The sequence below is a fragment of the Canis lupus genome, chromosome 29 (assembly GCF_048164855.1).
Source record: "Canis lupus baileyi chromosome 29, mCanLup2.hap1, whole genome shotgun sequence".
In the NCBI taxonomy this organism is placed as follows: Eukaryota; Metazoa; Chordata; class Mammalia; order Carnivora; family Canidae; genus Canis; species Canis lupus.
The window spans coordinates 34,254,011-34,273,133 of NC_132866.1; the positions used below are offsets into that span (position 1 = coordinate 34,254,011).

The 19,123-nt window shown below is 38.5% G+C and overlaps 1 long non-coding RNA gene across 2 annotated transcripts in view; it reads right to left on the reverse strand.

Annotated features, from left to right (window-relative positions):
* The window catches only part of LOC140621136 (uncharacterized), a 64,358-nt gene that overhangs the window by 39,711 nt on the left and 5,524 nt on the right, over nt 1–19,123 (reverse strand). For both annotated transcript variants that reach the window (XR_012020870.1, XR_012020871.1), the window contains exon 2: nt 13,575–13,633. This is a non-coding gene — a long non-coding RNA (uncharacterized lncRNA). The remainder of the gene's footprint in view (nt 1–13,574; nt 13,634–19,123) is intronic.

The following is a 19,123-nucleotide window of genomic DNA, read 5'->3' on the forward strand; positions in this document are numbered from 1 at the left end:
GAAGTTTATCTTTGTGTATGGTGAAAGAGAGTGGTCTAGTTTCATTCTTCTGCATGTGGATGTGCAATTTTCCCAGCACCATTTATTGAAGAGACTGTCTTTCTTCCAGTGGATAGTCTTTCCTCCTTTATCGAATATTAGTTGACCATAAAGTTCAGGGTCCACTTCTGGGTTCTCTATTCTGTTCCATTGATCTATGTGTCTGTTTTTGTGCCAGTACCACACTGTCTTGATGACCACAGCTTTGTAGTACAACCTGAAATCTGGCATTGTGATGCCCCCAGATATGGCTTTCTTTTTTAAAATTCCCCTGGCTATTCGGGGTCTTTTCTGATTCCACACAAATCTTAAAATAATTTGTTCTAACTCTCTGAAGAAAGTCCATGGTATTTTGATAGGGATTGCATTAAACATGTAAATTGCCCTGGGTAACATTGACATTTTCACAATATTAATTCTTCCAATCCATGAGCATGGAATATTTTTCCATCTCTTTGTGTCTTCCTCAATTTCTTTCAGAAGTGTTCTATAGTTTTTAGGGTATAGATCCTTTACCTCTTTGGTTAGGTTTATTCCTAGGTATCTTATGCTTTTGGGTGCAATTGTAAACGGTATTGACTCCTTCATTTCTCTTTCTTCAGTCTCATTGTTAGTGTATAGAAATGCCACTGACTTCTGGGCATTGATTTTGTATCCTGCCACACTGCCAAATTGCTGTATGAGTTTTAGCAATCTTGGGGTGGAGGCGTTTGGGTTTTCTATGTAGAGTATCATGTCATCGGCGAAGAGGGAGAGTTTGACTTCTTCTTTGCCAATTTGAATGCCTTTAATGTCTTTTTGTTGTCTAATTGCTGAGGCAGGACTTCCAGTACTATGTTGAATAGCAGTGGTGAGAGTGGACATCCCTGTCTTGTTCCTTCCTATAGTGTTTATAAAGGTGATTTAAGAGATAGCCTTTCCTCTTGGAGTCAAACAAGTAATCAATTAATATAATAAAAGTCAGACTATTCCTAAGGGCTACACTGGAGGCACTGAGAAAGTGTGATAAAAATGCATAAAAAGGATAGTCAACAAGCAAGATTGCAGCAATGACTTCCTGGAGGAGGTAACCTCCTCTGTAACCTCTGTGAATGACAAATGCTACTGGTAGAGATGGGGTGGGGGGGTGCAGGTCCTATCTGGCAGGCATTGTGGCATAGTGAGTGAGCTCAAATCTAGATGTCATCACTTACTACCTGTGCAGCTTCATCTCTGAGCCCTGGGTTCCTCATCAGGCCAAGTGGAGGTATCACATGGACCTTTCAGGGCTGTGGTGATTGTTGTGGGCATAATGCATATGAAAATCTAGAACAGCACACAGGAGGGCCCTCCGATGTGCTGTTCTCTTTTGGGTTCACTGAGTCATTTCAGAACCCATGACTCTAGGGCCACTGTCCAACAAAGCGCAGTCTGTGTTCCTCTGAAAAAGCACTCTTGTCAAGACTGCTTCAGACAAATATTCAAAAGCAGACCACTTCAACTCACAACAGAGTTTGTAAAGGAAATGAGCACTGAGGCTTAACTTCAGTGGTGTGGCTAGGAGCTACTGTAATAGAACAAATGGATTGTTTATCAGCTTTCTATCTGTCCCTAACAAAACCGTGTGAAATGAGGCATTAAACTCCCAGTTTTTTTAAAAGATGACAAACATTGGCTAATTTACTGGAGTAGAATGTAGTAAGCCAAATGTTTAGTTTTGCATTACATCTATATCTAGCATTTTCATTAAAAGGGGCAAAATGTAGACTTTATTGATGCTTCAGTGCCCATTTCAGATTAATGCCTAACATTTAAAACTGTGCATGAAATTGCAAATGTATCAGCAAACACATAAGAAGGACCAGACTAAGTGCTGTGTGCTTATTCACAGCCAGCCATTTCTGCGGCTGCCAATGTGTTATTGCAGGGGTTATTTGCCTACACTTGCCTAGACTGTGAATAGTTAATATTCCTGATTGCTTAGTTAAATACCTTTTTAGACAGAGAGAGAGAGGACATGAAAGAAATAGGGATCATATAATTTTTGTGTAATGAACAATTAAGTCATGATAGCCTTCTTGATTTATAGTTGATATTTCCAGGGTAATTAGGATAGTATCCTTCTGAAAAAAGCTGTTAGCTTCCTTAATCATCATTCATAGCCACAGTTCAGCTGAAGTAGCTAAGGATTAAAAAGGACTTTAGACTAAAAATAATTATTTTTCAAAAAGAACCTAATTTATGCCACCACCAAAACAAGAAAATGAAAATTTCCCCCATTTTGAGATGAGAACCACCTTTTTCATTTTTTGAGAACTTTTTTTTTAATAATATTAAGTCTTGATTCAGTTATGTCTTATATGTGGTTATCCAAATGGCTGGGGAGAAGCCTTGTAATAGAAGATATTTCACTACACAAAGTAATAAAAAGTAAATGTTATATAAATGAAAAATGACACAATTTAGAACTGGGAAGCAGGCTAGTGTAATTTTTATGGAAGTAGGTTTTGGGGTCAGACTCCTTGGGTTCAAACCCCAGATCTGGCCCTTACCAAGCAATTACCAGTTGGCAGACCCACCTGAATACGGAGTGGAGGAGGGTTAGTTCTTCAAAGGGAGAGAGGTGGAGTCCCAAGATGAGAAACAAAAGGGCTACAAGGAGATGGAAACAACAGATGTCCAGGCTACTTCAAAGAATGATAATGTAGCTAGGAGGTGAAGGGCATGGACCACAGGCCACTCTCACATCTACAGGTCAGACCAGGGCCCAAAAGCTAAAACTTTTATATTGAGGCTGAAGACTCATTTCAAACTTACATGAGGGTCCATAGAATAGGTTCACATCCAGCCTTACTATACAACAGCAGCTTCATATTTGGGGTGTGCCTCATGGATAGTGACCACTAGCTATCAGAGCAAGTTGTATAAACATAGTGTCCAGGAAGAGATTTATGACTGATTTTGGAGAAAGTGATAGGGTGGGTCAGAGCTGAGAGCCAGTGGAATGATCTACAGACACTTTATTTTGACCTTGTGTTTAATCTTATGTCTCATTCATTCAGGTGTTCTCTCTGACATCATAGCCTACAAGATGAGCCACCAACTACTGACTAGGGCCATTGCTGAGTGCCTCAGTACCACTCAGCACCCCTAACCAATCTGCAGGATGGCTTGCTTCTCGGAATACCCACAGGGATTCTGATACTATTTTGAGGGATTTCCAGGTTTGCAGAGAATAAAGCATCAATATGTAGGCCTCTATTTTCCAGACAGACTCCATAGAACAGTAATTCTAAGGGAAATAATGGGTGCTACACAAGAGGGGTTCTATGACCAAATTTTTTTAAAGTAATTTCTACACCCAACATTGGGCTCGAAATTATGACCTCAAGATCAAGAGTCAGAAGCTCCACTGACTGAGGCAGCCAGGTGCTGCTATACAAATTTTTAAGATACATTGTTAAAGTTAAATTTATTGGGACACCTGGTAGCTCAACGGTTGAGCATCTGCCTTTGGCCCAGGGCCTGAGCCCAGGGTCCAGTATCAAGTCCCACATTGGGTCCCTTGTGGGGAGCCTGCTTCTCCCTCTGCCTGTGTCTCTGCCTCTCTCTCTCTCTCTCTCTCTCTCTCTGTCTCTCATGAAAAATAAATAAAATCTTAAAAAATCAAAAAAAATAAATAAAGTTAAATTTATTTCTCTATTCTGCAAGCCTTCTCAGAGCCTTTAAGATGTTAATACTCCATGTAAATATCCAAAAGAAAATAATAAGATATGCCAAATTTCCCAAGTTTATTTGACCCCAGAGTCTTTTCTTCCCCATATCTCACACTCTGTGGAGCTGGTATTTTTCTAACAATTACTTTGGAAATTATTTTTCTACTTCCACCTAGGATGTAGAGAACCTCAAGGGAACACTGCTCCCACACTAGCAACAAGAAAAATATAGAAAATCTACAAAACTTTCACTTTGTTGAGCTTATTAGAGAACTAAGCTGCAAAGCAAACAGGGAACTGAATTCTAAAAGATGATAAACCCTCCTGAGCGGGGACACAAAACACACCAACTATTTCTCTTATAGCAAAGAATGAGAAGAATAGGTAATTACTATAGAACTGGGTAAGAAGAAAAATTCTTAAAGGCTGAGTGTAAGCTAGCATGACAGCTTAAAATCCCTAAGCACTCTAGACACAAGAGGCATCTCTAGCTGTTTGCCCTCTCTATTCCATTGGCCTCCATTTGATATTCATATGAAAGACTAGAAGCAGGCAATAGACCAAAAAGATCTCTCTTGGCAGTACAGTCCTGCAGCATCTGCTCAGGTTTGAAGGCAAAGCAGGAGTATCTGATGAAGCCCATTCATCCTCTGAGCTCTGTATGAGGACAAGGTGGTAGCTGTCTGCCCCTGGCCCAGGGGCAAGAGACACATTTGTGCCCAAGATTCAGTTCTGACACCAAATCGAGGTCTGCTACTGCTGGGTGAGAGACAGGAAACTCTGTCGGGGAGAAGATCCCTCACCATTTCAAAGCAGAGTTTAATTTAGCTGGGGAGAGATAACAGGATATCATAGTGGTTGTTAGGATGGACACTGAAGTCAGAGAGGCCTGGCTTGGATCCAGGATCCACCACCTAAGAGCCATGTGACCTTCGACGCATTAGCAAAGTCATTGAACCTTAGTTTTCTTATGTAAAATAAGAACAAGAGTAATAAGTCTTTCCCAGAGAATTGCTAGGAAAACTGAAGTCATGTATAACACAGCACAGTCCAAGGCACATGGGAAGCAATCAGCAAAGGGCAGTTTTTGCTTTGATTACAGCAGTTGTTAGAAACTGATAAAAAGCAGTTGAGAATTAGTCTGTTAGGACTGCCATAACAAAATACTATAGCCAGGGTGGCCAAAACAACAAAAAAGTATTTTCTCACAATTCTGGAAGCCAAAAATCTGAGATGCGGAGGGCAGCAGGGCTGGGTTCTGGTGAGAGCTATGATCCTGATTTACAGATGGCCACCATCTCAACATGTCTTCACATGGCTGAGAGGGCAGAGAGATAACTAGATCTTTGATGTCTCTCCTTACAGGGTTAGTAATACCATTATGAGGGCCCCACTCTCATGACCTCATCTAAACCTAATTATTTCCCAACCACCCCAGCTCAAAATACCATTAGGGGTTAGGGCTTCAAAATACAAATTTGGGGAGGGGACACAATTCAGTCCATAGCAAGTTACAAAGAGCACTTTCCCAATCATAGTAAAAATTAGTTGTTTTTACCTGACAATTTTTGGTTCCTCTTTTTTCTGTTAACATCTGCTTATTTTTCTTCTAGGAATCCACTTACCTACTCTCAATTCACATGTTTCAGGTGGAGCTGACTCCTCCCACACCTACCTTTAGAGGTGGGGATATGACCAAGGCCTGGCCAACAAGCATATTCCATACGCAGGTTAAAGTAATCAGTTCAGAGATAAATTCATGTTCTCCAAGACAGTTCAGTGAGAAATCAGACACCATCACACACCTATTAGAATGGCTTAGGAAAAGCCCCCAAAACTTGATGATAAGAAGTACTGATAAGAATTAGGAGCAACTAGAACTCTCACATACTGCTGATGGGAATGCAATATGGTAGGGCCATTGTGGTAGATAGAGTATGTGCCCTCCCTCAAAATTCATATCCACTGTGAACATTAGAATATGATCTTATTTGGAACTAGGGTCTTTGCAGATAATAATTAGTTAAGATGAGGTCATACTTCATTAGGGTGAGCTCTAAATCCAATGACTGGTGCCCACAAAAGATGAGGAAAGGACACAAGAAGACCCATGAGAGAAGACCAGGTGAAGACTGAGACACAAATCGAAGTAATACAGTTGCAAGCCAAGAAATGCTATGTATTGCCAGGAGCCACCAAAAGTAGGAAGAGTCAAGAAAGATTCTCTCCTAGAGCCTTTGAAGGGAGTTTAACCTGCTCACACCTCGACTCCAGACTTCTAACCCCCACAACTGTGAGGGAATGGAGTGCTGGGTTTTGGTGTTTTGTTTTGTTTTGTTTTGTTTTGTTTTTGTATGTGTGTGTGTGTTTTAAATTTAAATTCAAGTAACATATAGTATATTATTAGTTTCAGAGGTAGAATTTAGTGATTCATCAGTTGCATACAACACCCAGTGCTCATTCCATCAAGTGCCCTCCTTAATGCCCATCACCTATTTACCCCATCTCCCACCCATTTCCCCTCCAGCAACTCTCAGTTGGTTTCCTTTTTTTTTTTTAAGATTTTATTTATTTGAGAGAGAGAGAGCGCATGTGTGCGCACATGCACCCACATGACAAGCAGGGGAGGGGCAAGGGGAGAAGGAGAAGCAGACTCTCCTCTGAGCAAAGAGCCCAATGTGGGGCTCAATCCCAGAGAATCATGACTTGAGCCAAAGACAGACACTTAACCGACTGAGCCACCAAGGTTTGGTGCCCCAACCCTCAGCTAGTTTCCTATAGTTAAGAGTCTCTTGTGGTTTGTCTCCCTCTCTGTTTTCAATTTATTTTATTTTTCCTTCCATTTCCCTATGTTCATGTGTTTTGTTCCTTAAATTCCATATATGGGGGCACCTAGGTGGCTCAGTGGTTGAGCGTCTGCCTTTGGCTCAGGGTGTGATCCTAGGCTCCTAGGATCGAGTCCCGCATTGGGCTCCCTGCAGGCAGCCTGCTTCTCCCTCTGCCTATGGCTCTGCCTTTCTCTTTGTGTCTCTCATGAATAAATGAATAAAAGCTTTAAAAAATAAATAAATTCCACATATGAGTGAAACCATATGATTTTTATCTTTCTCTGACTGACTTATTTCATGTAGCATAATACCCTCTAGTTTCAAGAGTGCTGTTGTTTTAAGCCATCAAGTTTGTATTAATTTGTTACTATAGAGCTCTAAGAAACTGGAAAAAAAAAAAAAAGTTTGGCAGTTTCTCATTAAATTAAACATGCATTTATCCTAACTCAGAAATCCCACTCCTAGATATCTACCCAAGAGAAACAAAAACTTACATTCACACAAAAATGTTTATACAAGCTGTTTATAGCAGCTATATTTGTAATCACCAAAAACTGGAAACAATCCAAATGTCCTTCAAATGGTGAACAGGTAAACAAAGTATGGCATGTGCATACTATGGAATAATACTCAGCAATAAAAAGAACTAACTATTGCTAAACATAAGAACATGGATAAATATCAAATGTATTATGCTAAGTGAAAAAAGCCATACTCAAAGGGCAATACACTATATGATTCTATCTATATGACATTCTAGAAAATGCAAAACTGTAGAGACAGAGAACAGATTAGTTATCAGGGATTGGGGGTCAAAGAGGGGCTGACTACCGGGGGGCAGCATGAGGAGGGAATTTCTTGAGTGGCAAAGCTATTTTTTAACCCGAGTGTGCATTTATCAAACCCACAGAAGTTTATACAGCAAAAAGTGAATTCTACTGAACGTAAATTAAATAAATATATAAATAAATCTACATCAAAGATGTAGAAGCTCCTTGCCAATATTATATGTTTGTGTATTTGCTTTTAAAGCCATACACACTTATGATGGCAAAATCTTCATTTGCATTTGGTTTGATACACCTAAAGTCACTGAAATTTCTTTCAACAACAATTTAGTTGAAAACATCAAGCATTACCCACACTCATAGTTTCCTGTCCAGTGAAGGAGGCTAAGGGGAGCTCAGTGTTGACAATGTGGAAGACTTCAACAGGAACCACTTTTGAGCTGTTGTGCTAATAAATCAGATTTGTGTAATTTTCTCAAAATAGAAAATAACCTCAAAACATCCATCTGAAGAAATAAGATCACAAAAAGAGGAAGGTAGAGGAGGATGCAAAACTGTCTGAATAGTAACAAACCTTAGAAAAATTAAGTACTAAATGTGAAAGGAAAAAATGGGTTTCAGTATATCTATTACCAGATCAGTCTGACTGTGGGCTACCCATTGAGAAATATTTACTAGGAGAGATTTCTAACCTTTTACCTAAAAGAAAACAGTGTGATTAAGCTCCAGCGGCCCCTCCTCTTTGACAGAGACAGGTATATCATTTTTAAGAAAGTGGGCTCTAGGGTTAGATAATCTTAATCTTAGAAATACTACCAGATTTGTAACTTTGGCCAAATCACTTAACCTGTAAAATGTGGATATTAATATGTATATTAGAGTTGTCACATGAATAACATAATGTGTAGAAGTATCTGTAAGATAGTAGGAGTATCTGCAAGATAATAAACCCTCAGCCAAAACAACCTTGAAAAAGAACAAAGTTGAAAGACTCACATGTTGTGATTTCAAAACTTACCACAAAGGTACAGTAAGCAAAATAGTGCAGTATTAGCATAAGGACAGCTATCTAGAACAATGGAATAGAACTAAGAGTCCAGAAATGAACCCATACATTTATGGCCAAGTGCTCTTCAACGGGGGTACTAATAGATGGGGATTGAATAGTCTCTTCAACAAATGGTGCTGAGACAACAGGATACCTGCCTGCAAATAATGAGGTTGGACCCCTACCTCATCCCATATACAAAAATTAACTCAAGTGTATCAATGACCCAGATATAAGAGCTAAAATCATAAAACTCTTAGAAGAAAACATAGGGTTAAATCTTTATGAACATGGACTTGGCAGTACATGCTTAGATATGACACCAAAAGCATGAACAAGAAGAGAAAAAATATATAGGTTGGGCTTCAACAAAATTTAAAATTTTTGTATGTTCAAGGACATTATCAAGAAAGTAAAAAAGACAACCTACAATATAGAAAAAAATAACTGCAGATCATATATCTCATAAGGGTCAGTAAATTATATAATTAGCTTACCCAGAAAATGTAAAGAACTCTTACAACTCAACAACAAAAAGGCAAACAACCCAATTTAAGAATGGACAAAAAACTTGAATAGACATTTCTCCAAAGAAGATACACAAATTGCAAATAAGCAGATGGGAAAAATGTTCAACATCATTAGCCACTAGAGAAATGCAAATCAAAACCACAATGAAATAGCACTCACATCAACAAAGATGCCTATAATCCAAAGGGGGGGAAAAATAAAAAGGAAAATAACAAGTGTTGGTGAGGATGGAGAAATTAGAATCCTTGCACATTGTTGGTGGGAATGTAAAATGATACAGCTCCTATGGAAAACAATTCGACAGTTCCTCAAATTGTTAAACACAGAATTACCATGTGACCTAGCAATTCCACTCCTAGGGACACACCAAAAAGAATTGAAAACAGATACCAAATACTTGTATACATGTTCATAGCACTATTCACAATAGCCAAAAGGCGGAACCAATCCAACTATCTATCAACTGATAAATGAATAAACAAAGTGTATATGCATACAATAGAATATTATTCAGCCACAAAAAGGAATGATGTACTTCAAAAATATTATGCTAATGTTTTAGAAGCTAAACAAAAAAAGACCACACCTTGTATTAACCCATTTATGTGAAATATCTAGAATAGATAAACCCATAGAGACAGAAAGTAGCTTGGTGGTTTCCAGGAACTGGGGGAAAGAGGGAATGGGGAAGTGCCTACTTAATGGGTACAGGGTTTTATTTTGGAACAACGGAAATGTTTTGGAACAGAATAAAAGTGGTGGTTGCACAACATTGTGACTGCACTAAATGCTATTGAATGGTTGTTTACTTTTAAATGGTTAACTTTATATGAATTTCACCTAAATAAATAAAAATGTTATTAATAAGTATAAATTATATCCAGAAAATATTTGCTTCTACTGTAAATATTAATAGAGACTTGAAAAAATAGAAAAAATATAAGCGTCCAATAAATTCATTATTCTTTTAATCTAAGGTTTTGCCTAATACATACATTGAAGTATTGTAATTTAAAATATGGATGGACTGCAGGGAAATACAAATCAAAACTACAATGAGATACCACCTCACACCAGTGAATCGGCGAAAATTAACAAGACAGGAAACAACAAATGTTGGGGAGTATGTCGAGAAAGGGGAACCCTCTTGCACTGTTGGTGGGAATGCAAACTGGTATAGTCACTCTGGAAAACAGTGTGGATGTTCCTCAAGAAGTTAAAAATAGAGCTACCCTACGACCCAGCAATTGCACTACTGGGGATTTACACCAAAGATACTGATGAAGTGAAATGCCAGGATACCTGCACCCGATGTTTCTAGCAGCAATGTTCACAATAGCCAAACTGTGGAAGGAGCCTCGGTGTCCCTTGAAAGATGAATGGATAAAGAAGATGAGGTCTATGTATACAATGGAATATTACTCAGCCATCAGAAGAGACGAATACCCACCATTTGCTTCGACATGGATGGAACTGCATGGTATTGTGCTGACTGAAATAAGTCAATCGAAGAGAAAGACCATCATCATATTGTTTCACTCATATGTGGAATGTAAGAAATAGTGAAAGGAATTATACGGAAAGGAGGGGAACTGAGTGGGAAAAATTAGAGAGGGAAACAAACCATGAGAGACTCCTAACTCTGGGGAACAAACAAAAGGTAGTGGAAGGGGAAGTGGGCAGGGGGTGGGGTAACTGGGTGACGGGCAATGAGGAGGACACTTGATGGGATGAGCACTGGGTGTTATACTATATGTTGGCAAATAGAATCTAAATTAAAAAATGTAAAAAAAATATGGATGGACTGGAGGGAGGCAGGGTACATGCTTCTCCATGTCAGATGATTCAGACAGTGAAATATATAAAGCTTCCTAAGTTCTGTGCTTCTTAAATTCATGCTTTGTATTCTGATAGCGTCTTCAGCTGTGGTACAAAAGTTATGAGTGGGAAGACCCAGATATGGTAGACTCTGATGTGAAGGCTAGCTCTTTATTTAAAAAGCTAGCCCAGGGCAGTCTGGGTGGCTCAGCGGTTTAGCATCGCCTTCTGCCCAGGTCATGATCCTGGAGACCCTGGATTGAGTCCCACATCACGCTCCCTGCATGAAGCCTGCTTCTCCCTCTACCTGTGTCTCCCCTCTCTCTCTGTGTGTGTCTCTCATGAATAAATAAATAAAATCTTTTTAAAAAAAATTTTTTTAAAAAGCTAGCCCATGCCTTGGAAGAAGTAGAAAGTTGATTTTATCTAAGGATGAGCAGGCTCTCTCATCCATGTGCTGCAGAAAGCAAATTTTAGTCCTCAAACTCAGCTACAGACGTATGAAATACAGAAACCAAATTGTAAGAGCATTATAATTAACCCAAAAGCCAACACATTTTTAGACATTTAATATAATAAAAGGGCCATAAAGTAAAAGGGCCATTATTGAGTAAATGGGATACTTGGTTAGATACTTTAAGGAAAATTTTTATCTGGTCCTTCACTTCATACTGTGGGGCAAAATAAATTCCAGATAGATTAAGAGTTAAATGTATAAAGAAGGGGGATTGGGAAGGGAGAGTCTTAGGGAGATATTTTTTTAAGGCAGGCAGATGCTCATTTGTTCTCTGAATGAGGAAAGATTTTCTAAGCTTAAGAAAAATAAAAGAAATTATCATAAAGAAGATATTGCTACATATGACTACATAAAATTTCTCACATACAAATTATAAGCATCTTTTTTAGAAACTGAGAAATATTTCTGTAATAAATAAGACAAAAAGTCATATCCTCCAATATAAAAAACTCAAATTCCTATAAAAAGGACTGAGACATGAAACACTAAAGAAGAAAAAGAAATAGCATATAAAATAATTCAATTTTTATTAAAAACTACACATAAAAGTATATCATTCTCCTCCTATGCAATTAAGAAAGATTAGGTGGATAAACAATCTTCCACATTGGTGAATGTATGGTGAAACGAGTCTTGTTCTTCAGGGATGTAAACTAATAGAACTTTCCTAGGAAATAATTTCACAATATTTATCAAATATCCATCCTTTGGACTCGAATCATTTTCTATGAATGTACTCTAGAAGGAATAAAACTGAAATGGAAGTAAACTGTGCTCATTTTAGAAAAGTTTGTAACAGGAACAACACCTGGTTGGCTCAGTGGTTGAACGTCTGTCTTCGGCTCAGGGTGTGGTCCTGGGGTCCCCGGATTGGGTCCTATATGCGGCTCCCCTCAAGGAGCCTGCTTCCCCCTCTGCCTATGTCTCTGCCTCTCTCTGTCTCTCATGAATAAATAAATAAAATCTTTAAAAAATAAAAAAAGTTTGTAACAAGAAAACAATGTTATACAACCCAATAATAAAAGAATTAAGAAATTATGGCATCATTACATAAGAATACATTATGTAATCATTGACATGATATTTATAAAGGAAAATATTTATTTATATAAAATATTTTGGGCAGCCTGGGTGGCTCAGTGGTTTAGCGCCGTCTTCAGCCGAGGGTGTGATCCTGGTGACCTGGGATCGAGTCCTGCGTCAGGCTCCCTGCATAAAGCCTGCTTCTCCCTTTGCCTGTGTCTCTGCCTCTTTCTCTCTCTCTCTCTCTCTCTCTCTCTTTTTGTGTGTGTGTCTCATGAATAAAAAAACAAAATATTTTTTAAAAAATAAATAAAATAAAATATTTCAAGGGGTGCCTCGCTGGCTCAGTCCATAAGTCCATAGAGCATGCAATTCTTGATCTTGGGATCATGAGTCCAAGTGTCACATTAGGTGTAAGGCTCACTACAAAAAAAAAAAAAAAAAAAAAATATATATATATATATATATATATACACACACATATATATATAAGCTTAAGATATAGATATATTTATTTATTTATTTATTTTAATTTTTATTTATTTATGGTAGTCACACAGAGAGAGAGAGAGAGGCAGAGACATAGGCAGAGGGAGAAGCAGGCTCCATGCACCGAGAGCCCGACGTGGGATTCGATCCCGTGTCTCCAGGATCGCGCCCTGGGCCAAAGGCAGGCGCCAAACGGCTGCGCTACCCAGGGATCCCTATATATATATATTTTAAACACAGGAATCAAAATTGCATGTTCAGTATAATCAGAATTATGATAAAACATAGCGACCGAATTGTCTATCTCTCTAGATGAAAAATGCGCATACCACTTGATCCAGCAGTTCCAATTCCAGGAATTTGTCCTAGATATGCTAAAGCAGAAATGACAGAAATGTTTGTTGAGTGAATGGTTGAATTAATTTAATAATTTGATAGAAGAATGGCAATCAACATTTGAGTTCACTTAAATACTCTATTATTTGGATGGATAGTCTGGGGGATGCTTTCCCGAGAACTCTTCCCTAGGGTGAGCTTGTGATAGGCTCTTAGAGAGACTGAGCCTTGACTCAACTCTAGAACTAAGAGCAAGCAGAAGAGGGGCACCTGGGTAGCTCAGTGGTTGAGCGTCTGCCTTTGGCTCAGGTGGTAATCCTGGGGTCCTGGGACCATATGTCCCATCAGTTTCCCGCTATGTCTCTGCCTTTCTCTCTGTGTCTCTCATGAATAAATAAAATCTTTAAAAAAAAAAAAAAAAGTAAGAGAAAGTAGAAGAGGCAGCCCAACACTGGAACTTACCAGAGGGTCCGTGCAATGAGAGATTCCTTGCATCCTTCAACACCTCAAATGCATAACCACTGAAATACAAGAGATAAATGTGTTCTTTAGGAAGTTAAGAACAGAAATACACAGCATCTTAGCACTAAATGAAACATTAAAGATGACCCAGTTCAAGCCCCACATTTTATGATGAAGTAATAGACTCAGAGAAGGTAAGTGACACATCCAAAGTCACACTGCAACTTAACAGCAAACCTAGGGTACCTTTCATAGTACTTTCATAATCATAAACTACAAAGTAACAGGAACATAAAAGTGGAGTAGGATGCAAACTAATTTCCTAAAATTACTACATAAAAATACTCTAAGAACAGAGAGACTTTATGTTGAGACTTAAAATAAATTTGAGGTTCTATTTCACTCACTTGGCTCCTTATTTAGCTTTCTTATCATAAACAACTATGTGTAACAACTTAAACAAATCAATCTTGGAAAATTGTCTTTAGAAGAAATTTTTTTTTATGTGAGGAGATAGGTTTTTATTCATTAAAAGTTAAAGCAACAGGCACATTTTAGAAGAATTTTAAAAATTTAATCTACCTGAGGGGCACCTGAGTGGCACAGTGGGTTAGATTGATGACTCTTGATTTCAGCTCGGGTTGTGATCTCAGGGTCATAAAATTAAGGAATTTGTCAGACTCCATGTTCAGCACAGAGTCTGCTTAAGATTCTCTCCCAGGGACACCTGGGTGGCTCAATGGTTGAGCGTCTGCCTTTGGCTCAGGCTGTGATCCTGGAGTCCTGGGATCAAGTCCCACATCGGGCTCCCTGCACGGAGCCTGCTTCTCCCTCTGCTTGTGTCTCTGCCTTTCTCTGTGTCTCTCATGAATAAATAAATAAAATCTTAAAAAAAAAAAGACTCTCCCAAATAAAAGGCATCCAAATCAGCAAAGAGGTCAAACTCTCTCTTCTCAGATGACATGATACTCTACGTGGAAAATCCAAAAGACTCCACCCCAAAATTGCTAGAACTCAGACAGGAATTCTGCAGTGTGGCAGGATACAAATCAATACACAGAAATCAGTTTCATTTCTATACACTAACAATGAGACAGAAGAAAGAGAAATTAAGGGGTCAATCCATTTATAATTTCACCAAAAACTATAAGATACCTAGGAATAAACCTAACCAAAGAGGCAAAGGATGTGTACTCAGGGGCAGCCCCGGGGTGTTATCCTGGAGTCCCAGAATTGAGTCCCACATCACGCTCCCTGCATGAAGCCTGCTTCTCCCTCTACCTGTGTCTCTGCCCCCTCCCCCCGTGTCTCACATGAATAAATAAATAAAATCTTAAAAAAAAAAAGGATCTGTACTCAGAAAACTATAGAACACTCATGAAAGAAACTGAGGAAGACACAAAGAAATGGAAAAACATTCCATGTTCTGGATTGGAGGAACAAATATTGTTAAAATGTCTATGCTACTTTGAGCAATCTATACATTCAATGTAATCCCTATCAAAATACCATCGACTTTTTTTCACAGAGCTGGAACAAATAATCCTAAAATTTGTATGGAACCAGAAAACACCCCAAATAGCCAAGGAACATTGAAGAAGAAAACCAAAGTTGGTGGCATCACAATTCTGGACTTCAAGCTCTATTACAAAGAGCTCTATTACAAAGAGATATTTCACCAAGACAATATGGTACTGGCACAAAACAGACACATAGGTCAATGAAACTGAATAGAGAACCCAGAAATGGACCCTCAATTCTATGGTCAACCAACAAATCATGAAAGAATATCTTATGGAAAAATGACAATCTCTTCAACAAATGGTGTTTGGAAAATTGGACACCCATACGCAAAAGAATGAAACTGGACACCTTTCTTACACCATACACAAAAAGAAACTCTAAATGGGTGAAAGACCTAAATGTGAGACAGGAATCCACCAAAATCCTAGAGGCACCAACCTCTGCGACCTCTGCCATAGCATCTTCTTGCTAAACACATCTCCAAAGGCAAGGGAAACAAATGCAAAAATGAAATATTGGGACTTCATCAAGATAAAAAGCTTTTGCACAGTATAGGAAACGGTAGACAAAACCAAAAGACAACCGACAGAATGGGAGAAGATATTTGCAAATGTCTTATCATATAAAGGGCTAATATCCACAATCTGTAAAGAATGTATCAAACTCAACACCCAAAGAACAAATATTCCAATCAAGAAATGAGCAGAAGACATGAACAGACATTTCTCCAGAGAAGACACACAAGTGGCCAACAGACACATGAAAAAATGTTCAACATCACTCAACATCAGGGAAATACAAATCAAAACCACAATGAGACCACCTCACACTGGTCAGAATGGCTAAAATTATCCAGCCAGCAAACGACATGTGTTGGCAAAGATGCAGAGAAAGGGGAACCCTCCTACATTGTTGGTGGGAATGCAAACTGCTGCAGCCACTCTGGAAAACAGTATGAAAGTTCCCCCAAAAGTTAAAAATAGAGCTACCCTACGACCCAGTGATTGCACTACTGGGTATTTACCCCAAAGATCCAAATGTAGTGATCTGAAGGGGCACTTGCACCCCAATGTTTATCAGCAGCAATGTCCACAATAGCCAAACTATGGAAAGACCCAAGCTGTCCATCAACAGATGAATGGATAAAGAAGGTGTGGTGTATATATACAATGGAATACTGCTCAGCCATCAGAAAAAGAAATCTTGCCATTTGCAACGACATGGATGGAACTAGAGGGTATTATGCTAAGTGAAATAAGTCAGAGAAAGACAATTATCATATGATCTTACTCATATGTGGAATTTAAGAAACAAAACAGAGGATCATAGGGGAAGGAAGGTAAAAATAAAACAAGACATAATCATAGTGGAGACAAACCTTAAGAGACCCTTAATCATAGGAAACAAACTGAGGGTCGATGGAGGAGAGGAGGGTGGGAGGATGGGGTAACTGGGTGATGGACATTAAGGAGGGCATGTGATGTAATGAGCACTGGGTGTTATTAAAGACTGATGAATCACTGACCTCTACCTCCGAAACTAATAATGCATTATAAAGACTCCTAACTCTGGGAAATGAACTAGGGGTGGTGGAAGGGGAGGAGGGCAGGGGGTGGGGGTGAATGAGTGACGGGCACTGAGGGGGACACTTGACGGGATGAGCACTGGGTGTTATTCGGTATGTTGGTAAATTGAACACCAATAAAAAATTAATTTATTTAAAAAAATAAAATAATTTAAATTTTTTAAAAAGATTTTTTTTCCCTCTCCCTCTGTCCCACTTCCTCTCTCATAAATAAATAGGAGCACCTGGGTGGCTGAGTTAGTTAAGCATCTGCCTTTAACTGGGGTCATGATCTCAGTGTCCCGGGACTGAGCCTTGCATTGGGCTCCCTGTCCCAGGGGGAGCCTGCTTCTCCCTCTTCCTGCTGCTCCTCCTGCTTGTGCTCTCTTGCTCTCTCTCTCTCTTTCTCTGTCAAATAAATAAATAAACAAATAAACGAAGTCCTTTTACAAATAAATAAATAAATAATAAATCTTTTTAAAAATTCCTTAAATTTAATCTTCCTGAGTGGAAAAGCTAGGAAGTAGGAAGTAGCTTAGCTAGTGGTATTCTCAGTTCTGATATGTGACAGTTTGCAGTCATTTGTTTCCTGAAGATACCTCCTGGTCTTTCTGCCATCTTTCCTTCTGTGCACCTAGAAATCTTAGAATTACATATGGATGGTGCCTTTTGAAAAATAAGTGCCTGGTTATAATACGTGAACAGAGATATATTTTTTTAATGTTTGTAAACTTTGCAGTACAGCTTTTTATGTTCAGATGATTACTTAAAGTAGCATGAAAATTCATACAGTGAACTACTACACAGAAGTTGGAATGAACAAATAACATCACACGATAATATGGATGAATTTTACCAACAAAAAAGTAAACTAGGGGCAAAAAAGTAACCGGTGGCTTAGTGGTTTAGCGCCTGCCTTGGGCCCAGGGCCTGAATCTGGAGACCCAGGATGGAGTCCCACGTCAGGCTCCCTGCATGGAGCCTGCTTCTCCCTCTGCCTATGTCTCTGCCTCTCTCTGTGTGTGTGTCTCTCATGAATAAATAAATAAAATCTTTTTTTAAAAAAGAAGTAAACTAAAGAAGCCAGAGATTGAAGAAAACATACTGTAGAATTCTGTTTATATAAAGTTCAAAAATCAGCGAATGAGTCCATGTTATTTGGAATCAGGATTGTGAAGGGGCACCTGGATAGCTCAGTTGGAAGAGTATATGACTTTTGATCTCGGGGTTGTGAGTTTGAGCCCATGTTTAAAACATAAAATCTTAAAAAAAAAAATTAGAATCAGGATAATGGTTTCCCTTGGGATGGCCTTGTGGACAGTAACCCAGAGAGGAGGGACAAAAAGGAAATTTCTAGAGATCCAGAAGTTCCATATTCTGTGTCAACAAATGTATTCATTTTGTGAGCTATACACCCATGATCATGAACTTTTTTGTATGTAAGTTATACTTTAACAAGAAGTTTCCTTAAAAATTAAAATAAAGCTGACACTGTTTTCAAAAACAATTTCATTTGTTAAAAATACATATTTTGTAAACATGATACTTCAAAAAAACTGTCTGAAAAGAAATACCATACAAATGTAAACAGATTTTAGTGTCTCATGTTCGGACAGGATAGATAATAATGAATAATGGCTAAGATTCAGAACAATATATTCCAGAAATTGCAGGCTTATATTCCCTGGTTACCACTAGCATTGTGCTTTTCTTAATGCCTGAAACAACATCCAAACAAGGAGCAGCTGCTTCAGCCAAAATGGCTTTTTGGGCAATTTTAAAGACCTTAATGAGGTCAGGTAATTGCTTGGTGAAACTAAAAATTTCACCTCCAATTAACTAATCAACAGCACTATACATCATTATAACTATCTCACTTCCACCTACATACCATCGAGTCAATATATGGGAGGCAGGTGTCTAAGAAACCACTTCCTCTAGACCTCTGAACCTGCACTCAGGGGCCATTTTTTAAACATTTATTGAATTAGTCTGGTCTAGTTTACAATTAATGGAAAGTCTGCAGTATTGCAGATTCCATAAGCAGCTAAGGAAGGCTAAAACTTTGAACTAGGGTGTGACATTGAAGCAGACACATTTTATGTTCCTTCTACAATCATTTCTTTGCAATTCATAAAATACTTGAAGAAATAATTTATAAACACTTGGGTTTTCCTGCTTCCAATTGCTAAATGGATGATGTCAATACAAATAATAGTAATAACAAATGGTGTCTTTTTTCAGCAAAATAGGTATAGTTTAACTAACGTTGAAATTGAGAAGTGTAAATGTCAAATTGAATGAAATTGCCAAATCTGAAGGGAAAAGAACCAATATAAACCCACAAAAGCACTTCCTCTTCATATTCATGTCAGTAAAAAGAGGGGAAAGAACATCTCCTTGTAGTGCCTGTAGGCTTGAATAGCCTTAATCACATCCCCCACCCCTACACCACCCCACC